The sequence below is a fragment of the Amblyraja radiata genome, chromosome 2 (assembly GCF_010909765.2).
Source record: "Amblyraja radiata isolate CabotCenter1 chromosome 2, sAmbRad1.1.pri, whole genome shotgun sequence".
Classification (NCBI taxonomy): domain Eukaryota; kingdom Metazoa; phylum Chordata; class Chondrichthyes; order Rajiformes; family Rajidae; genus Amblyraja; species Amblyraja radiata.
The window spans coordinates 118428432-118449769 of NC_045957.1; the positions used below are offsets into that span (position 1 = coordinate 118428432).

General features: G+C 43.6%; 1 protein-coding gene across 1 annotated transcript in view; it reads right to left on the bottom strand.

Moving 5' to 3' along the window:
• Window positions 1-21338, bottom strand: part of dtnbp1 (dystrobrevin binding protein 1) — a 158006-nt gene that overhangs the window by 32766 nt on the left and 103902 nt on the right. The gene's annotated exons all lie outside the window — the stretch shown is intronic.

The following is a 21338-nucleotide window of genomic DNA, read 5'->3' on the forward strand; positions in this document are numbered from 1 at the left end:
GCAGATGCTGGTTTACACTGAAGATAGACACAAAATGCTGGAGCAACTCAGTGGGTCAGGTGGCAACTCTTGAAAAAAGGAATAAGAGATGTTTCGGGACGAGACCCTTCTCTGAACCAGAAACACCTCCGATTAAAGATCGTTCGAGGGTCACCAATGATGTAGATAGTAGTTCAGGACCGCTCTCTAGTTGTGATAGGATAGTTCAGTTGCCGGATAACAGCTGGGAAGAATCTGGAGGTGTGCGTTTTCGCACTTCTGTACCTCTTGTCTGAAGGGAGAGGGGAGGAGGGAGTGACCAGGGGTGAGACTGATCCTTGATTATGCTGCTAGCCTTGTAGATGGAGTCGATGGAAGGGAGGTTGGTTTGTGTGATGGTCTGGGCTATGTCCACAATTCTCTGCAATTTCTTGCGGTCTTGGAGCTGTTCCACAACAACACTGTGACGCAACCATCTTCACTATCTACGATGCCACCCACTTTTGTGTCATCTGCAAACTTGCTAACCATGCCCTGTACGTTCTCATCCAATGCTATATTTTCCCCTTACATCCGACCGTCACTGCACACTTGCTGTCATTAAACTCCATCTGCCATCTCTCTGCCCATTTGTGCAGCTCCGGAATCACTGGAATGATAGTGAACAAAACCAAGTGCAAGCCATTTCAGGGCACAGCTGGCAAGCAGAGAGAACTTTTTTCACAAACAATAGAGGGGAAAAGAAGGATGAAAGTTTTGGCGAGAGAATTCCAGAATGGTGACGTAAACAGATAAAGACACAGTTGGGCTGGGTTAGAGTAAAATTAGCTGCATACATTCATACAGAACTGATAGAGCACGACTTTCTCAGACCTTTGGGCCGGAGAAACTGCGAGTGGGAGAGTGATGACATGGAAGGAGTTGAAAGCAATGATTAAAACTTCAAGACACAGTCGTGATTAGACCAGGAACTAAAATAAATCAGTAGGAACAGGTGACGCATTTATAGTGTCAGAGTGATACAGCGTGGAAACAGGTCCTTCAGCCCAACCTGCCCCCACCGGCCAACATGCCCCATCTACGCTAGTCCCACATACCTGCATTTTGCCCCTATCCCTCTAAACCTATCCTATCCATGTCCCTATCTATATGTTTCTTAAATGCTGTGATAGTCCCAGCCTCAACTACCTCTACTGGCAGCTCACTCCATACACCCACCACGCATTGTGTAAAAAAGGTTACCCCTCAGATTCCTATTAATCTTTCCTCACTCACCTTAAACCTATGTCCTCGATTCCATTACTCTGTGCATTTACCCGATCTATTCCTCTCACGATTTTATACAGCTCTATAGGATCATCTATAAGATGAGTACGTTCCTGTACATCCAGTGTCAAATGTAAAGTGATGGTGCGTTAGGTGCCCGAATAATAGTCATACATCGTGGAAACAGGCCCTTTGGCACAACTTGCCCACACCGACCAACATGTTTCATCTACATCAGTCCCACCTGCCTGTGTTTGGCCCATATCCCTCTAAACCTGTCCTAACCTTATACCTGTCCAAATGTTTCTTAAACATTGTGAGAGTACTTTGGGGATTTTTTGCCAGTTAGGATGTGAGCAGCTGCATTTATGAAGGTTGGAAAATGGGAGTCAGAGAGGGAGGAAAGGCTCCAGGATGTGGTGGATTTCAAAATTAGATAACTGAGGGTGTGTGTGGGGGGGGACGTGTGACACAGAGAATGTTAAGAGAGGGATCAAGGAACTGCAGATGCAGGTTTACTAAAAAATATGCTTATGTCTACTGTACCATTTCACTATTTTCACTACCTGATTACCATAGAACAGTACAGAACATTAAGTACAGAACGAGAATTATGAAAATTCTTAGTCTAACTTGCTGGTATGCTGGTACATTAAGAATACATTAAGAATAAGGGGTAGGCCATTTAGGACTGAGACAAGGAAAAACCTTTTTACCCAGAGAGTTGTGAATCTGTGGAATTCTCTGCCACAGAAGGCAGTGGAGGCCAATTCATTGGATGTTTTCAAGAGAGAGTTGGATTTAGCTCTTTGGGCTAATCAAGAGATATGGGGGGAAAAGCAGGAACGGGGTACTGATTTTGAATGATCAGCCATGACCATATTGAATGGCTCGAAGGGCCGAATGTCCTACTCCTGCACCTATTTTCCATATTTCTATGTTTACAAGAAACTGCAGATGCTGATTTATACAAAAAAAGCCCCAAAGTGCCAGAGTAACTCAGCGAGTCTGGCAGCAATTCAGGAGAACATGGTAGCTCAATGGTTCATTGGTTATTTTATTGTCACATGTACCAATGGTACCATGAAATACATTTATATCAGTGCGATTTTTGCCATACATAAAGCCAATCCCCGATTCAGTACCCCATGCTTAGAAACAACCCACTGAGTCCATATGTAATAGTCGCCTTTTTGGCAACAAGATTTTTTCCCCATCATTTCTGATATGTTTCAGTTCAGATTGGGATAAATTTGCTCATTTAAAGATTACATCTGTCACGGGTATAGTGCTGCGATTTGCAGTTAAAGCAGCTACATCTAAGAGAGCTGGTCTGAAGAAAGGTCCCAACTGGAAACATCACCTACCCACGCGTTTAGTTGGCAAACTCAATGCTAGCATTTATTTCAAGATGGCTTGTATACAAAAACAGGGATGTGATGTTGAGGCTCTATAAGGCGCTGGTAAGGCCACATTTGGAATATTGTGAGCAGTTTTGGGCACCATACCTGAGGAAGGATGTGTCGGCTCTGGAGAGGAGGTTTACAAGAATGATCCCAGGAATGAGTAGATTAACATACGTTGAGTGTTTGTTGGCACTGGGCCTGTACTCGCAGGAGTTCAGAAGAATGAGTGGGGACCTAATTGAAACATCCAGAATAGTGAAAGGCCTGGAAAGAGTGGATGTGGAGAGGATGTTTCCGCTTGTGGGAGAGTCTAGGACTGGACTGTGACCCCTTGGTCCAGAACAAGGAGTCACAGTTTAAGGATAAGGGGGAAATCTTTTAGGACCGAGATGAGGAAAACTTTTTTCACACAGAGAGTGGTGAATCTCTGGAATTCTCTCCCGCAGAAGGTAGTTGAGGCCAGTTCATTGGCTATATTTAAGAGGGAGTTAGATGTGGCCCTTGTGGCTAAAGGGATCAGGGGGTATGGAGAGAAGGCAGGTACAGGATACTGAGTTGGATGATCAGCCATGATCATATTGAATGGCGGTGCAGGCTCGAAGGGCCGAATGGCCTACTGCTGCACCTATTTTCTATGTTTCTATGTTCTATGGAGGTCACAGCCTCAGAATTAACGGACGTTTTTTTAGGAAGGAGATGAGGAGTAATTTCTTTAGTCAGAGGGTGGTGAATCTGTGAAATTCATTGCCGCAGACGGCTGTGGAAGCCAAGTCAATTGATATTTTTAAGGCAGAGATAGATAGATTCTAGATTACTATCAAAGTCAGGGTTATGGGGAGAAGGCAGGGGAATGGGGTTGAGAAGGAGCGATAGATCAGCCGTGATTGAATGGCGGAGAAGACTTGATAGGCCGAATGGCCTAATTCTTCTCCTATCACATTAGCATTCTCCAGAGATGCTGGCTAACCTCCTGAGTTACTCAAGCACTTTGTATCTCTTTTAATGTAAAGAGTGAACCTGAGCGATGGAATCAATATGACACCAAAATAACAAGCAGTCCAATTCGGAATCAGAGTTGCAAGGGAGAGGAATGGAGTTGATTATGAACAGAGATGTCACAAGGACTGAAAACAATGCCTTTGTATTTCCACAATCGGCACTAGAGCTACACACTGGGTATAAAACTGTCGCCATGAAAAGGACAGAAATGTCAACAAAGCCAAATATGAACTGTCACGTTTGACTCAGAGATGAGATTGGATTAAAAAATATAACAAGCTTGTAAATGTGCCCTAGATTCCCTGTCAGTTATTACATAATCCACGTGGTTAGAATAAGATGAGCTCTCTTTATATAAAGGCGAGTCCTAGAAATTGAAATCGTCAGCTGTGAAGCCGCCCACAGCATTATTTTCTAATTACCTGAATAAGTCTCCATCAGTACGCAGTCATTATATTCATACGTTTCATCAGCATGACAAAATCAAAAATAGCCGTTTGTTTAGTTTAGAGGCACAGCGCGGAAACAGGCCCTTCGGCCCACCAAATCCGCACAGACTAGCAATCCCCGCACATTAACATTACCCTACGCACACTTGGGACAATTTTACATTTCTACCAAGTCAAATAACCTACAAACCTGTACGTCTGGGGAGTGCTGGAGTGAACCGAAGATCTCAGAGAAAACCCCCACGCAGGTCACGGGGGGAACGCACAAACTCCGTACAGACAGCACCCGTTAGTCAGGATCGAACCCGGGTCCCTGGCGCTGTGAGGCAGCAACTATACCGCTGCCCCACCGTGTCGCCCAGTGCAGTGAAGGAGACATGGGCTTAAAGGATATAATTGTTCTGCATTTAAAGGTACATTATTGATGTGTACGAAGGAACTGCTGATGCTGGTTTACACCGATGATACACAATATGCTGAAGTAACTCAGCGGGACAGGCAGAGAAAAGGAATAGGTGACTCTTTGGGTCTAGAGCCTTCTTCACGGGAGGGGAGGGGAACAGATTCCCTCGCCCCTAACTCTCAGTCTGAAGAAGAGTCTCGACATGAAACGTCACCTGCTCCTTCTCTCCAGAGATGCTGCCTGACCCGCTGAGTTACTCCAGCACTTTGTGTCCATCTTACTGATGTGTATGTTGCATGTGCAATTAAACAAAGTTGCAAACTGGAAATCGATGAATAAATTAAAAATCTCAAGGAATTGCAAATACTAGTTTACAATAAAAATGACATAAAGTGCTGGAGTAACAGTGCATCAGGCAGCATTCCTGAAGAACATGAATAGGTGACGTTTCACATCGGAACTCTTAGAGTCATAGAGACAAACATCGTGGAAACAGGTCCTTTGGCCCAACTTGCCCACACCGACCAACATGCCTCATCTACACCAGTCCCACCTGCCTGCATTTGGCCCACATGCCTCTAAAGCCCCTATCCATGTACCTGTTTCAATGTTTCTTAAACATTGCAATAGTACCTGCCTCAACTACCTCCACTGGCAGCTTGTTCCACACACCCACTATCTTTAGGGTAATTAAAAAATCGCAGTCTGAAGCTTAGTTTCGTTTATTGTCATGTGTACCACGCTACGGTGAAGAGCCTGTAGCCAGCTACAGTGAAACGGCACAGTGAAGAAGGATCCTGACCCAAAACATCACCTTATCCATGAATGAATGAATACGTTTATTGGCCAAGTATGTTCACATACAAGGAACTTGCCTTGGTGCTCCACTCGCATGTAACAACACGTATATATAGTAGTAAACAATTAAGAATAAAACATAAAACATTAAGAATAAAACATTATAGTTTGTGAATGAAATAAAATACGAGAGCAAAAGGAGGCTACAGAATTTTGGTTGTTGAGTAGAGCTACTGCTAGTGGAAAAAAGCTGTTTTTATGTCTGGCTGTGGCAGCTTTGACAGTCCGGAGTCGCCTTCCAGATGGAAGTGATTCAAAGAGTTTGTGGCCAGGGTGAGAGGGGTCAGAGATGATCTTGCCCGCTCGCTTCCTGGCCCTTGCAGTGTACAGTTCATCAATGGGGGGAAGGTTGCAGCCAATAACCTTCTCAGCTGATCGGACAATTCGCTGCAGCCTCCGGATGTCGTGCTTGGTGGCTGAGCCAAACCAGACCATGATGGAGAAGATGAGAGACTCTACGATGGCCGTATAGAATTGGACATCCATGTATATCAGGGATGCTGCCTGACCCGCTGAATTACTCCAGCACTTTGGGAATCCTTTCTCATCTTCTATTCATGTTGCTCTCTTACCCTTTGCTACCTTTGTAAATCAACATATCTACTTTATTTAAAATTCTCTCTAAATATTATACAGCCTCAGAGGCAAAGACCACAGTTCACTGATTCTCCATTCCATCCTCCCTCTACTTGCAGACAGTGTGAAGATTTTATAAGCACACCGTTATTTTGCATGTCACAGTATTCACAGCTGCGTTAGAATCCCTCCAGACTTAACTCCTACACTAAATGAGCTGAAGAACTGCAGATTTTCTCAGCTACAACACATATTTTTAAAAAGGCCTTTGCCAGCGTTAATCCACGCAAAGCTGCAGGGCCGGATAACATCCCTGGACGCGTTTTAAGGGACTGTGCTGAGCAACTAAAAGATGGCTTTACAGACATTTTTAACATCTCACTCAGCCAGGCAGTAGTGCCCAACCGTCTCAAAAGTGCCACCATCGTCCCCGTCCCGAAGAAACCCAACCCAGCCGGTCTCAATGACTTTCGTCCAGTGGTTCTCACACCCATACTAATGAAGTGTTTTGAGCGGCTGGTCATGCAGCACATTAAAAACGGTCTCCCTGCCAACCTGGACCCACTGCAGTTCGCTTAGAGCCAACCGGTCCACAGAGGACGCAGTCTCTACAACACTCAACCTCGCACTGTCACATCTCGACCGGAAGAATACCTATGCCAGGATCCTCTTCATAGACTTCAGCTCCGCTTTTAATACAATCATCCCACAGCAGCTGGTGGAGAAGCTGAAGCTGTTGAAGGTGGACACTGACACTTGCAACTGGGTCTTTAACCTTTTGACACAGCGGCAGCAGACAGTCAGGGTGGGCAGTCGGACATCAAGAACCATCGCTGTGAGCACTGGCTCACCCCAAGGCTGTGTCCTAAGCCCCCTGCTGTTCAGTCTGCCTACTCATGACTGTACTGCCAGACTCAGCAATAATTATATCAATAGGTTCGCTGATGACACAACAGTGGTGGGTCTCACCGGTGACAACAATGAGTCGGCGTACAGGATGGAGGTGGAGCTGCTTACGGAGTGGTGCAGATCCCACAATCTCACCCTCAATGTGGAAAAGACAAAGGAAATGGTGATCGATTTCAGGAGGGCTGGAAAACACCATCACACTCCGCTGCATATTGATGGAGCTGCTGTGGAGAGGGTCAGCAGTGTGAAGTTCTTGGGACTCCACCTGGCGGATGACCTGACCTCTACGACCAACACCACAGCAGTGATCAAAAGAGCTCAGCAGCGGCTCCACCTTCTCCGGAGACTAAGGAAAGCAGGTCTCCCTACTGTTCATCTAAGGACTTTCTGCAGGGGCACCATCGAGCGTATATTGACCTACGGCATCACTTCCTGGTTTGGGAGCTGCAAGGCTTATGAGCAAAACCAACTCAACAGGATAGTGAAGTCCGCCAGCAGGATCATTGGTGCCCCGCTCCCTTTCCTGTTGGAGATCTATCAGAAGCGGAGCATCAGCAGAGCCATCTCATTATCAAGGACCCCTATCATCCATCACACCACATCTTCTCCATTCTGCCATCTGGGAAGAGGTACAGGAGCATCAGCTGCAAAACCAGCAGGATGCTACACAGGCAATAAGACTGGTTAACGGACTGTGTCCCCTCCCCATATATCATACACCAACACATCTAACCTCGCCCATACTTTGACAGCTAGGCACCTGTCAAAGTAAAGCCACTGTTCGGTCTGAATGTCTGTTTTTATTTCAATTTTTAGGCCTATTTTAGATATGGTAATTTTAATTTTTTTAAAGCTATATGTATTTATTCTGTTTTTATTAACCGCACTGATGGGAACTGATTGAGAAACAATTTTTTCGTTTCATCTGTGTATGTAAGTACTCAGTTAAAATGACATTAAAGTAAATACTGAATACTGAATACTATTTTGGTTTAGTTTATTGTCACGTGTACCGAGGTACAGTGAAAAGCTTTTGTTGTGCGTTATCCAGTCAGCAGAAAGGCAATACAGGATTACAATCAAGTTATTTAGTATATAGATACATAATAAGGGAATAATATTGAGTGCAAGGTAAAGCCAGCAAAGTCCCGGTTAAGGATAGCCCGACGGTCACCAGAGATAGGGTACACAAAATTGCTGGGGAAACTCAGCGGGTGCAGCAGCGAAGGAAATAGGCGACGTTTCGGGCCGAAACCCTTCTTCAGACTGATGGGGGGTGGGGGGGGGGGAAAGAAAGAAGGAAAAGGGGAGGAGGAGGAGGAGCCCGAGGGCGGGCGGATGGGAGGGTGGAGGGTCACCAGAGATAGGTGGTTGTTCCGCACTGCTCTCTGGTTGTGGTAGGATGATTCAGTTGCCTGATAGCAGCTTATTTTAACAGCATGTTTTAGTGTTTTGCTCATGATGATGTCCTGATGCTGAAGAGCGTTTAGGGTGGTGTAAGTGGGCGGCATTGTGGCGCAGTGGCAGAGTTGCTGCCTTACAGCGCTTGGAGCGCCGGAGACCCGGGTTCGATCCTGACTACGGGTGCTGCCTGTACAGAGTTTGTACGTTCTCCCCATAACCTTTTCTTGGACCATGTTCTTCGGTCTCCTCCCACACTCCAAAAATGTACAGGTTTGTAGGTTAATTGGCTTGGTGCACGGGTAAATTGTCCCTAGTGTGTGAAGGATAGTGTTAATGTGTGGGGATCACTGGTCGATGTGGGCCAAAGGGCCTGTTTCTGCGCTGTATCTCTAAACTAAACTATTGCTTTATTAAATGTATTTGAACTAATTAACATTAAAAAGAAAACATTAAGAAACAAGAAAAATGAATCATCCTATCATACCTCAGCAGTAAATTTGATAAGGTTCCACATGGTACACAACTCTAGAACGTTAGATTGCATGCGATCCAAGGAGAGATAGCTGAATGGATAGAGAATTAGCTTCAAATCTTATACACCTCTCTCTATATGATCACCCCTCATCCTTGTCTAAGGAATAAAGTCCAAGCCTGCTCAACCTCTCCCTCTAGTTCAGGCCTCGAGTCCTGAAAAGTGGCAGAAATTACGGTATAGGATCTGTTCATTATAGAGAATGGCAAGGTGGTAAGTAATGGCTAATGGAACTCCCCTTGTTGCCTGGGGGCGGAACTGATGAGAGTAGAACTGATGAGAGAAGAAGATGAGAGAAGAACGAACCCGACTTGGTTGAGAGCCTCTCAGTGGGACAGGCAGCATCTGTGGAGAGAAGGAATGGGTGGCGTTTCCTTTCTTCGTCTCGACCCGAAACCCATCATTCCTTCTCTTCAGAGATGCTGCCTGTCCCACTGAGTTACTCCAGCATTTTGTCTACCTTTGGTTTAAACCAGCATCTGCAGTTCCTTCCTACATGGTTGAGAGCCTTTCCAATTAGGCAAATCTATTGTTAACAAAAAATTAAGTTATTTCTGAAATAGATGTTGGGACATCAAAATAGGTATAACAGAGTCACACAAACTGGGAGAATGAAATTGAATTCTTCAAAGGAGTTAGATGAGATGGAAGAAAAAAACTATGGAACTGCTAACCTTGGTTGCTAACTTAACCTCTTAAATGGAGATGAAGCATTCGTGCAGCAGTAGAGTTGTTGCCTTATGGCAGCAGACACCTGGGTTCCTGACTATACGGGTGCTCGCTGTACGGAGTTTGTACGTTCTCCCTGTGACCAACGAGAGAGTGTGAGATTAATCCCTGGTGCTTGTCTGTGGTACAAGGATAAGTAAGAGGAGGTGTCTGAGAGTTATCACCTGGCCTCAGCCTCAGTGCGCCAGACTACCCCGGCACCTCCCTTGTCGGTGGGTTTGATTATAATGTCGGGATTGGTGCAGAGTGAGAGGAGGGGAGGGCTGCCGTTCAGAGGGGGTGAGGTTTGAGTAGGTCAGGGGAGTGGAAACGTTGAGACCGTTGATGTCACGCCGGCAGTTAGAAAATAAAAACGTCTAGAGAGGGTAGAAGGCCATTCGGCGGAGTCCAAGAGGAGGGGGACTGGTGGAGATGGGAGACTGGGTGGTGTGGACTCCTTCCCTTAGAAAAAGGTACAGAGACGGAGGCGACAGAAGAAAAGCTCAAGAAGGGTCTCGCCCCAAAATGTCACCCATTCCTTCTCTCCAGAGATGCTGCCTGTCCCGCTGAGTTACTCCAGCTTTTTGTGTCTATCCCTTTGACCATGTGGGTTTTCTCCGGATGTTCCGGTTCCCTCCAACACTCCAAAGACGTACAGATTTGTAGGTTAATTTCGTTTCGGTAAAAATTGGAAATTGTCCCCGATGTTTAGGATAGTGTTAGGTGGGCCGAAGGGCCTGTTTCTGCGCTGTATCTTGAAGCTGTCAAGAAAGAAAGATTAAAATATGGGCCATGTGAAAGTGACACCAGCGTGGTTACTGACAGCAAAACTGATGAAACGTCTATACAGTCATAAATATATTGGAAAAAGAGAGGTAGAACTGACAACAGGTGAGCAGCACTTCTATTGAAAGAAAAGGCAAAGGATAACAGCAAAGGAGTATAAAACTTTGAGAGGAATAGATAGGGTAAATGCACAGTCTTTTACCCAGAGTAGGGGAATCAAAAACCTGAGGACATAGGTTTAAGATGAGGGGGAAAAATTTAATAGGAACGCAAGGGGTAATTTTTTTATACCCAAAGGGTGGTGGGTGGATGGAACAAGCTGCCGGAGGAGGTAGTTGAGGCAGGGACTATCCCAACGTTTAAAAACCATTTGGACAAGTACATGGATTGGACAGGATTGGAGGGATATGGGTCAAACACAGGGAGGTGGGACTACTATAGATGGGGCATGTTGGTCGCTATGGGCAAGTTGGGCCGAAGGACCTGTTTCATTCTGTATCACTCTATGATATTCAAGCCAATCTCATGTGGAAAGGAGGTTGAAGTGGGACTACATATAAATTAAGGCAGAGGTGTCATAATATAATTGGGGAATATTCAACAAAGGATTAAAGCACAGCATGGCCAAATGGGCAAATTAAAATGCCATTAATATTTTGAACCAGATTCTGACACTGGAAGGCATTTTACATCAACACCATTTTATTTAATTCTGCTTTATGTATTCTGCTTAATATTTATTATTCTCATTCCGATCTGTAGTAATTTATTCAGACCACAGGCAGATGCTACATTAGCAAAATAAATATATCATGAGTCATAGGCTATACTACTGCACAGGGGATAAGATACCTACTCAGCAAGTAAACAGAGCAACGGCGATCACTAAATGAATTAAGTCTATTGTTTTGATAACAGAGAGGAATTTAATTTAAGAGAGGAAACCACCAACAGATAAGGGTATACAACAGGGCGCGGCAGTAGAGTTGCTGCCTTACAGCTCCAGAGACCCGGGTTCAATCCTGACTACGGCTACTGTCTGTACGGAGTTCATACGTTCTCCCCCAATCTCCACCTTGACTTGCGTGGGTTTTCTCCAGGCGCTCCGGTTTCCTCCCACACACCAAAGACGCACAGGTTTCGAGGTTAAATTGTCTTTGGTAAGAATTGTAAATTGTCCCTAGTGTGTAGGGTAGGACTAGTGTCTGGGGATGGCTAGTCGGCGCGGAGTCGGTGGGCCAAAAGGCCAGTTTCTACTAGTTAAAAACTATAAAAATCTTGAAAGAACATAAATCAGTGTTTGACCGTCCAATGCAAGGAATTGCAAGGAATTGCAATCATTCCTTCTAATTTTTGGTTTAAAAATTGATCTCCAATTTCCAAATGCTGCATAAATATCAAACTCTGCCAGGAATTCTCCTGCATTATCCTAACATAGATGTCAAGCAAACGGAACTGAATTCCAGAGATGTGTGAGTGAGCGTGACTAGCTGTAACATGAAGGCAACGTCTGACCAAATATAGCCTCAAAGCATCAGATGAAAACTTTCCTTCAAAAACATAGAACAGTATTGAAGATAGACACAAAAAACTGGAGTAACTCAGCGGGACAGGAATGGGTGACGTTTCGAGGGTCGAGACCCTTCTTCAGACTGAAAGTCCCGGGAAAGGGAAACGAGAGATATAGACGATGATGTAGAGCAGGGGTTCCCAACCTTTTTTGTCCCGTTTACCACTGGCAACTTTAATAGCACATAACTATGTTATTTCACTTATTTATGTAGTTCAAGTTCAAGTGAGTTTATTGTCATGTGTCCCTGTATAGGACAATGAAATTCTTGCTTTGCTTAAGCACACAGAAAATAGTAGGCATTTACTACAAAACAGATAAATGTGTCCATATACCATGATATAAATATATACACACATGAATAAATAAACTGATAAAGTGCAAATAGCAGAAAGTGGTTATTAATAATCAGAGTTTTGTCCGAGCCAGGTTTAATAGCCTGATGGCTGTGGGGAAGTAGCTATTCCTGAACCTGGTTGTTGCAGTCTTCAGGCTCCTGTACCTTCTACCTGAAGGTAGCAGGGAGATGAGTGTGTGGCCAGGATGGTGTAGGTCTTTGATGATACTGCCAGCCTTTTTGAGGCAGCGACTGCGATAAATCCCCTCGATGGAAGGAAGGTCAGAGCCGATGATGGACTGGGCAGTGTTTACTACTTTTTGTAGTCTTTTCCTCTCCAGGACGCTCAAATTGCCGAACCAAGCCACGATGCAACCGGTCAGCATGCTCTCTACTGTGCACCTGATGATGAACAACTAATGATGAACAGATACCGGTATACCAGAACCAAACACAGTCAGGTAATGAGAAATAATATGTACAAATCCAGAATCAACAAATTTACCCCCTGGGTAGGTGAAATTTACCCCCTGGGGGTAAACTTACCCCAGGTTGGGAACCCTTGATGTAGAGAGACATAGAACAATGAATGAAAGATATGCAAAAAAAGTATCGATGATAAAGGAAACAGGCCATTGCTAGCTGTTTGTTTGGTGAAAACGATAAGCTGATGCGACTAGGGCCAGTACAGTACAGCACAGGAACAGTCCCTTTGGCCCACAATATCTGTGTCGAACACGATGATAAGACCAACCCTTATCTGCCTGCACATAATCCATATCCTTCCATTCTCTGCATATCCATGTGCTTATCCAAAACTCCCTTCAATGCCACTATCGTACAGACTTCAACCACCACACCTGGCAGGGTGTTGCATGCAATCACCACCCTCTGCATAAATAACTTGCCCTGAATATCTCCTTTCAACTTTACCCCACTCTCCTTAAACCTATGCCCTGTAGTATTTGATATATCTAACCTGGGAAGAGGATTCTGACTGTCTACCCTGAACTACTAACTACCCTGTTGGTGACCCTCGGATTATCTTTACTGGCTTTACCTTGCACTAAACGTTATTCCCTTATCATGTATCTGTACACTGAGAATGGCTCAATTGTGATCATGTATTGCCTTTCTGCTGACTGGTCAGCATGCAACAAAAGCTTTTCATTGTGCCTCAGTACAACAAACTAAACTAAACTATCTATGTCTCTCATAATGTTAAATATTTTGGCTGGAGATATTCCTGGCATTGAAGAACATGTCTGTGATTTTTGGAGGTCATTCATCTCAACACAAGACACTGCCGCAATAGTTTCTCCAGGCAATATCTCATGGCCACCACATTGAGTGGTCCCTTCACAGATCTTCACTCATGAAGACCAGAAGCAGTATGGACAATATTACCAGGCAGGTAATATTCACAGCGACATCTACATCTCATTCACTGACCATCTCCATAAGGATGCCAAACCACTTCCTTGCAATCATGCTTGACTAATCTTTTGGAATTTTTTGAGGATATAACCTGTAGAATGGATAAGGGAGAGCCAGCAGATGTGGTGTATCTGGACTTTCAAAAAGCATTTGATAAGGTCCCACACAAAAGATCAGTGTGCAAAATTAGAGCACATGGTTTTGGGGGTAGGGTATTGATGTGGATAGAGAACTGGTTGGCAGACAGGAAGCAAAGAGCAGGAATTAACAGGTCCTTTTCAGAATGGCAGGCAGTGACCAGTGGGGTGCTGCTGGGACCCCAGTTGTTTACAATATATATATTAACGATTTAGACGAGGGAATTAAATGTGACATCTCCATGTTTGCGGATGACACAAAGCTGGGTGGCAGTGTGAGCTGCGAGGAGGATGCTATGAGGCTGCAGGATGACTTGGATAGGTTGGGTGAGTGGGCAGAAACATGGCAGATGCAATATAATGTGGATAAATTTGAGGTTATCCACTAGTGGCAAGAACAGGAAGGCAGATTATTATCTGAATGGTGTCAGATTAGGAGAAGAGGAGGTGCAACAAGACCTGGGTGTGCTTGTAAGTCAGTCACTGAATGTAAGATGTAAGCAGTACAGCAGGCAGTGAAGAAAGCATGGTGGCCTTCATTGCAAGATGATTTGAGTTTAGGAGCAAGAAGGTCCTACTGCAGTTGTACAGGGCCCTGGTGAGACCGCACCTGGAGTATTGTGGGCAATGTTGGTCTCCTAATTTGAGGAAGGACATTATTGCTATTGAGGGAGTGCAGCGTAGGTTCACCAGGTTAATTCCCGGGATGGCAGGACTGACATATGATGAAAGGATGGGTCGACTGGGCTTGCATTCACTGGAATTTAGAAGGATGGGGGGATCTTATAGAATCATATAAAATTCTTATTGGATTGGACAGGTTAGATGCAGGAAAAATATTCCCGACGTTGGGGGAATCCAGAACCACAGTTTAACAATAAGGGATAGACCATTTAGGACTGAGATGAGGAAAACCTTTTTCACCCAGAGAATTGTGAATCTGTGGAATTCTTTGCCACAGAAAGCAGCGGGGGCCAATTCACTGGATGTTTTCAAGAGAGAGTTAGATTTAACTCTTAGAGCTAACGGAATCAAGGGAATTGGGGGAAAAAAGCAGAAACGGGGGTACTGATTTTAGATGATCAGCCATGATCATATTGAATGGCGGTGCTGGCTCAAAGTTTCGAATGGCCTAGTTCTGCACCTATTTTTCTATGTTCTATGTTTCAAAATTCATCGACTAAGCAATACATGCGGGCATTGTTAGTGAGGCCCATGTTCAGTGAATATCTAGTGAATACATTTTAATATGTCTCAACCCCATTTTCTTGCCTCTCCCCATAACCCCGACACCCGTACTAATCAAGAATCCATCTGTCTCCACCTTCACAATGTCCATTGACTTGGCCTCCACAGCCTTCTGTGGCAATGAATCCCACACATTCACCAACCTCTGACTAAAGAAATTCCTCTTCATCTCCTTTCTAAAGGTACATCCTTTTACTCTGACGCTATGATATAGAAATTGACTTGGAACATGTTTTGGCTGTTGGAATGAAGACTTAACAAGGTAACCAAAGATGTCAATAAAATTAGTTTGAGAATTTCAAAACATAACAGAGGATGTTCACGACATAAATACAAGATGACATGAACTTACTGGTGTCCTTCAAACTACTCGAGGAAGACAGAGCACAGGACAGATGAGGGGTGATCTTATAGAAGTGTATAAAATCGTCAGAGAGATAGGGAAAATGCAGTATTTTACCAAGTAGGGGAATCGAGAACCAGAGGGCATGGGTTTAGGGTGAGGGGGAAAGATTTAATGGGAACCTGAGGGGCAGCATTTTATACATAAAGGGTGGCACGAGCTGCCGGAGAAGGTTGTTGAGGCTGGTACTATCACACAGTTTTAAGAAATGTTTAGACAGGTATATGGATAGGATAGGTTTTGAGGGAGGTGGGACAAGTGTAGATCGGGCATGCTGGTTGGCGTGGGCAGGTTGGGCCGAAGAAGTTGTTGAAGTCATGGACTCTATGACTTCTACAAGGTATTGGAATAGTGAGGGAGAAGAGAACTTATTTCATAAGAACAGAACTAGGCCATTTGAATCATCATGCCTGTCCTTTTATTTTATTTAATCTTGATTGATTTGCCCTTCAGTGAATATACCTGCTTGGCTCCATTTCCTTCTCAAACCCATCAGTTGCGCTCTTCAACATTCAAATTGTCTCACTCTGTACAACTAATGAACGATGCAGTTGATCAAGAAACGGCAGTCTACTTTGATGAGATGCCCTCTCACATAGACAGACAGACCAGAACTAATTGCTAGTTATGCTCTGTCATTTCAGTAGGCACTCAGATGAAATGAATTGCCACAATGGCCTTTATCGTTTCTGCATGGTTATCAAATAATAAATCCGCAGATGCCAACATATTCAACTGAAAAGAACTGAAAATACTATTCACGCTGCTAATTTGTAAATTGAAAAATGGACTCTATGGGAAGTCTACATGTTTCTGTAAGTGTGTGAAGTATTGAGGAGAAGATGTGAAAAGAGAGCAGTCCTGAGCTACTATCTACCACTTTGGAGACCCTCGGACTATCCTTGATCAGACTTTACTGCCTTATCTTCCGTTAAACGTTATTCCCTTATCGTGTATCCGTACTCTGTGAACGGCTCGATGGTAATCATGTATTGTCTTTCTGCTGGCTGGTTAGCAGGTAACAAGAGCTTTTCGCTGTACCTCGGTACATGTGACAATAAACAAAACTAAAAAGGAAACTGAGACAGAGATGCCAATTTTTACAACCTTGTCTCGACACACAATTTTCCCGAAGGCTTTCCAAAGTTGGAAAGGCTACAGAGAGGATGTACGAGGATGATGCCAGGACACGAGGGCCTGAGCTATAGGGAGAGGTTGAGCAGGCTGGGGCTTTTTTCCTTGGAGCACAGGAGGATGTGGGGTGATCTTATAGAGGTGAACAAAATCGTAAGAGGAATAGATCGGAATACAGGCACAGAGTCTCTTGCCCAGAGTAGGGGAATCGAGAACCAGAGGACATAAGTTTTATTGTGATGGCGCAAAAGATTTAACAGGAATCTGAGGGGGTAACATTTTCACACAAAGGGTTTCAGGTGAATGGACCAAGCTACCGGAGGAGGTAGTTGAGGCAGGAACTATCGCAACGTTTAAGAAACAATTAGATAGATACATGGATAGAATGGGTTTAGAGAACATAGGCCTTCACTGCCTTCTGAGGCAGAACATTCCACAGATTCACAACTCTCTTGGTGAAAAAGTTTTTCCTCATCTCCGTTCTAAATACCCATTATTCTTAAACTATGGCCCCTGGTTATGCACTCCCCCAACATTGGGAACATGTTTCCTGCCTCTAGCATGTCCAAACCCTTAATCATCTTATATGTTTCAATAAGATCCCCTCTCACCCTTCTAAATTCCAGAGTATACAAGCCCATATCCCCTCACCACTATTTTTAAGAGCCCTATCTAGCTCTCTATTGAAAGCATCCACAGAACCTGCCTACTGTGTTTATATTAAATAATCAATACATGATTATCCTCTAGCCATTTGCACTATTAGAGTCACGTGGGAACCCCATGTTCAGACATTATTATTATGGCAAGGCACCGCTACAACGGCATTGTTACTGCCCTCAGCATTAATATTACATAAGTGGTTAGGAACTGTAATTACTGATCGCAGGCCAGCATTACTTAATGGGACATTTTAAAGGGAACATCTTAAAGGGAACAAACATTATGTCCACAGATGGTGCTGGAAGCCACTGTGCCAAGAGTATCACAAGTCACAGAACTAAGCACGGTGGCGCAGCAGTAGAGTTACTGTTATTCAGCACTTGCAGCGCCGAAGACCCGGGTTCGATCCCGACTATGGGTGTTGTCTGTACGGAGTTTGTACGTTCTCCCCGTGACCTGCGTGGGTTTTCTCCGAGATCTTTGGTTTCCTCCCACACTCCAAAGACGTGCAGGTTTGTAGGTCAAGTGGCTTGGTATGTGTAGGATAGTGCTAATGTGCAAGGATCGCTGGTCAGTGCAGACTCGGTGGGCTGAAGGACCTGTTTCCGTGCTGTATTTCTAAATTAAACTAAACTAAACTAAACTAAGCCAGCCTCCTGATTATGAGATGTTAACAAAATCATGCGAGGAATAGATCGGGTAGATGCACAGAGTTCATAAGTTATAGGAGCAAAATTAGGCCATTCGGCCCATCAAGTCTACTCTGCCATTCAATCATGGTTGATCTATCTTTCCCTCTCAACCATATTCTCCTGCCTTCTCCCCATAATCCCTGACATGCATACTAATCAAGTTTTTTGCCCAGAGTAGGGGAATTGAGGACCAGAGGACAGAGGTTGAAGGTGAGGGGGGAAAGATTTCATAGGAACCTGAGGGGTAACTTTTTCACACAAAGGTGGGTGTATGGAACAAGCTGCCAGAGGAGGTGCTTAAGGCAGGGACTATCCCAACATTTAAGAAACAGTTAGACAGGTACATGGATAGGAGCGGTTTGGAGGGATATGGACCAAACGCGGGCAGGTGGGACTAGCGTAGCTGGGAAATTCCACACTGCATTACTCTATGTCTCTGAGACTATAACATCTCGTAAATCATCTCTGCACCCTTTCCAGCTTGAAAATCCACCTTAAATCTACTTGCTCTAATTGTTAATCCCTTTACCCTGTATCTGTACACTGTGGACGGCTCAATTGTAATCATGTATAATAATAATCATGATAATAAACTTTATTACGGACTCAAGGTCCAGACAAGGGGCAACATTACATTAAAAATGCATTGCATATCAAATATCATAAATACATATAAAATCTTGGTATATCATTTATAAAAACATCATAATTTATATATTTTTTAAACACAATACTTAAGTTAAAAATCCAGATTAAAAGATGATCAATGTCCTACAACGAGACAACGATACCAGTGTCTCCACAGCTGGGATTCGTAGCGTGTAGTGCTAACCCTTATGTTTGTCAAGGCCATAATAAGCACATTTTTAGAGTCATTTATCCTGCAAATGAATTTATACATGTGGTGTCTTAGGATAGCTTCTAAAGTACTGACTCCTGCAGCCACAAACATATTACTGGCACTACACCATCTAGGTTGCCTTAGCAGTGTTCTCATGGCATCGTTATATGCCACCTTTAGTCTCTGCATACTTGTCTTTAAATAGTTCGACCACAGGTGCGCAGTGTAGAGTGGTGTGCAGTATGCTCTAAATAGCGACACCTTCACCACATCTGCACACGCACCAAATCTACGCAAGAGGATATTCGCCTGTACATACAGCATGCGTCGTTGTCTATAAATATCCTCATCATCTATCATTTGTTCTGTAATAATATGCCCTAGATATTTTATCTTATTACAGACACTAAGATTGTTGTCAGACAATTTAAAATCAGGATATTTTAGGCATTTATCCTCTTTGGTTCTACAGATCATAACAGCACTCTTACTAGCATTATATTTAATGTCATGTTCCACACCATACACAGAACATATAGTAAGGAGCTGCTGGATACCAGCGCTAGATGGACTAAAGACCACAAGATCATCTGCATACATAATATGGTTCACTAAAATATTACCAATCACGCACCCAGTGTTACAGGCTTTCAATTGTTTAGACAGATCATCAATATATAGATTAAAAAGGACTGGGGACAAAATTCCCCCTTGTCTAACACCATTGCTAACCCCAAATGGGGCTGAGACCCTATTGCCCCATTTTATTTGCATAGTCTGGTGGGCATACCAGTAGGCCAGAATTCTAACAATGTATTCAGGCACCCCTCTTTGACTCATTTTACCAAGCAGCTAGTCCGTGCCGAACACGTATTCTCCCCTAGTCCCATATACCTGCGCTCAGACCATAACCCTCCATTCCTTTCCCGTCCATATAACTATCCAATTTATTTTTAAATGATAAAAACGAACCTGCCTCCACCACCTTCACTGGAAGCTCATTCCACACAGCCACCACTCTCTGAGTAAAGAAGTTCCCCCTCATGTTACCCCTAAACTTCTGTCCCTTAATTCTCAAGTCATGTCCCCTTGTTTGAATCTTCCCTACTCTCAGTGGGAAAAGCTTATCCACGTCAACTCTGTCTATCCCTCTCATCATTTTAAAGACCTCTATCAAGTCCCCCCTTAACCTTCTGCGCTCCAAAGAATAAAGCCCTAACTTGTTCGACCTTTCTCTGTAACTTAGTTGCTGAAACCCAGGCAACATTCTAGTAAATCTCCTCTGTACTCTCTCTATTTTGTTGACATCCTTCCTATAATTACGCGACCAAAATTGTACACCATACTCCAGAATTGGCCTCACCAATGCCTTGTACAATTTTAACATTACATCCCAACTTCTATACTCAATGCTCTGATTTATAAAGGCCAGCACACCAAAAGCTTTCTTTACCACCCTATCTACATGAGATTCCACTTTCAGGGAACTGTGCACAGTTATTCCCAGATCCCTCTGTTCACCTGCATTCTTCAATTCCCTACCATTTACCATGTACGTCCTATTTTGATTTGTCCTGCCAAGATGTAGCACCTCACACTTATCAGTATTAAACTCCATCTGCCATCTTTCAGCCCACTCTTCCAACTGGCATAAATCTCTCTGTAGATTTTGAAAATTTACTGTACAAATAAAAAACTTGTACATGCCTTTATTAATAGTAGGCTAGATTATTGTAACGGTCTCCTTGCAGGTCTTCCAAAAAAACTGTCAGGCAGCTACAGCTTGTTCAGAACGCTGTTGCTAGAGTTCTAACAAAGACCAAAAAATTTGAACACATTACACCAATTCTTAAATCCTTACATTGGCTCCCTGTATGTCAGAGAATTGATTTTAAAATCCTGCTGCTCACCTATAAATCACTACATGGTTTAGGGCCAAAGTATATCACTGACATGCTTCCACTATATAAGCCTTCTAGACCGCTAAGATCTTCTGAAACCAATCTGCTAGTGATTCCCAGAGTAAATACAAAACATGGGAAAGCAGGATTTAGTTACTATGCATCAAATAGCTGGAATAAACTTCCTGAAGATTTAAGACTTGCCTCAACTTTGACCACTTTTAAAACAAGGCTGAAAACTTTTATGTTTACTTTAGCTTTCAGCTAAATCTTAACTACATTGCACTTTTAACTTTTGCACTTTTTATAATGCATTTTTAATTTTGCTTTTCTTTTCTTTTAGTTCTTCTATTTTATTTCATTTTATTATTTCATTTATTGTATGACATGTTTTTATGTGAAGCACTTTGAGTCTGCCTCGTGTATGAAATGTGCTATATAAATAAAGTTGCCTTGCCTTGCTTTGCCTTCATTATCCACAACCCCACCTATCTTAGTATCATCTGCATACTTACTAATCCAATTTACCACACCATCATCCGGATCATTGATGTACATGACAAACAACAGTGGACCCAACACAGATCTCTGTGGCACCCCACTAGTCACTGGCCTCCAACCTGACAAACAACTCTCTGGCATCTCCCATTCAGCCACTGTTGATTCCATCTTGCTACTCCACCATTAATACCCAACAATT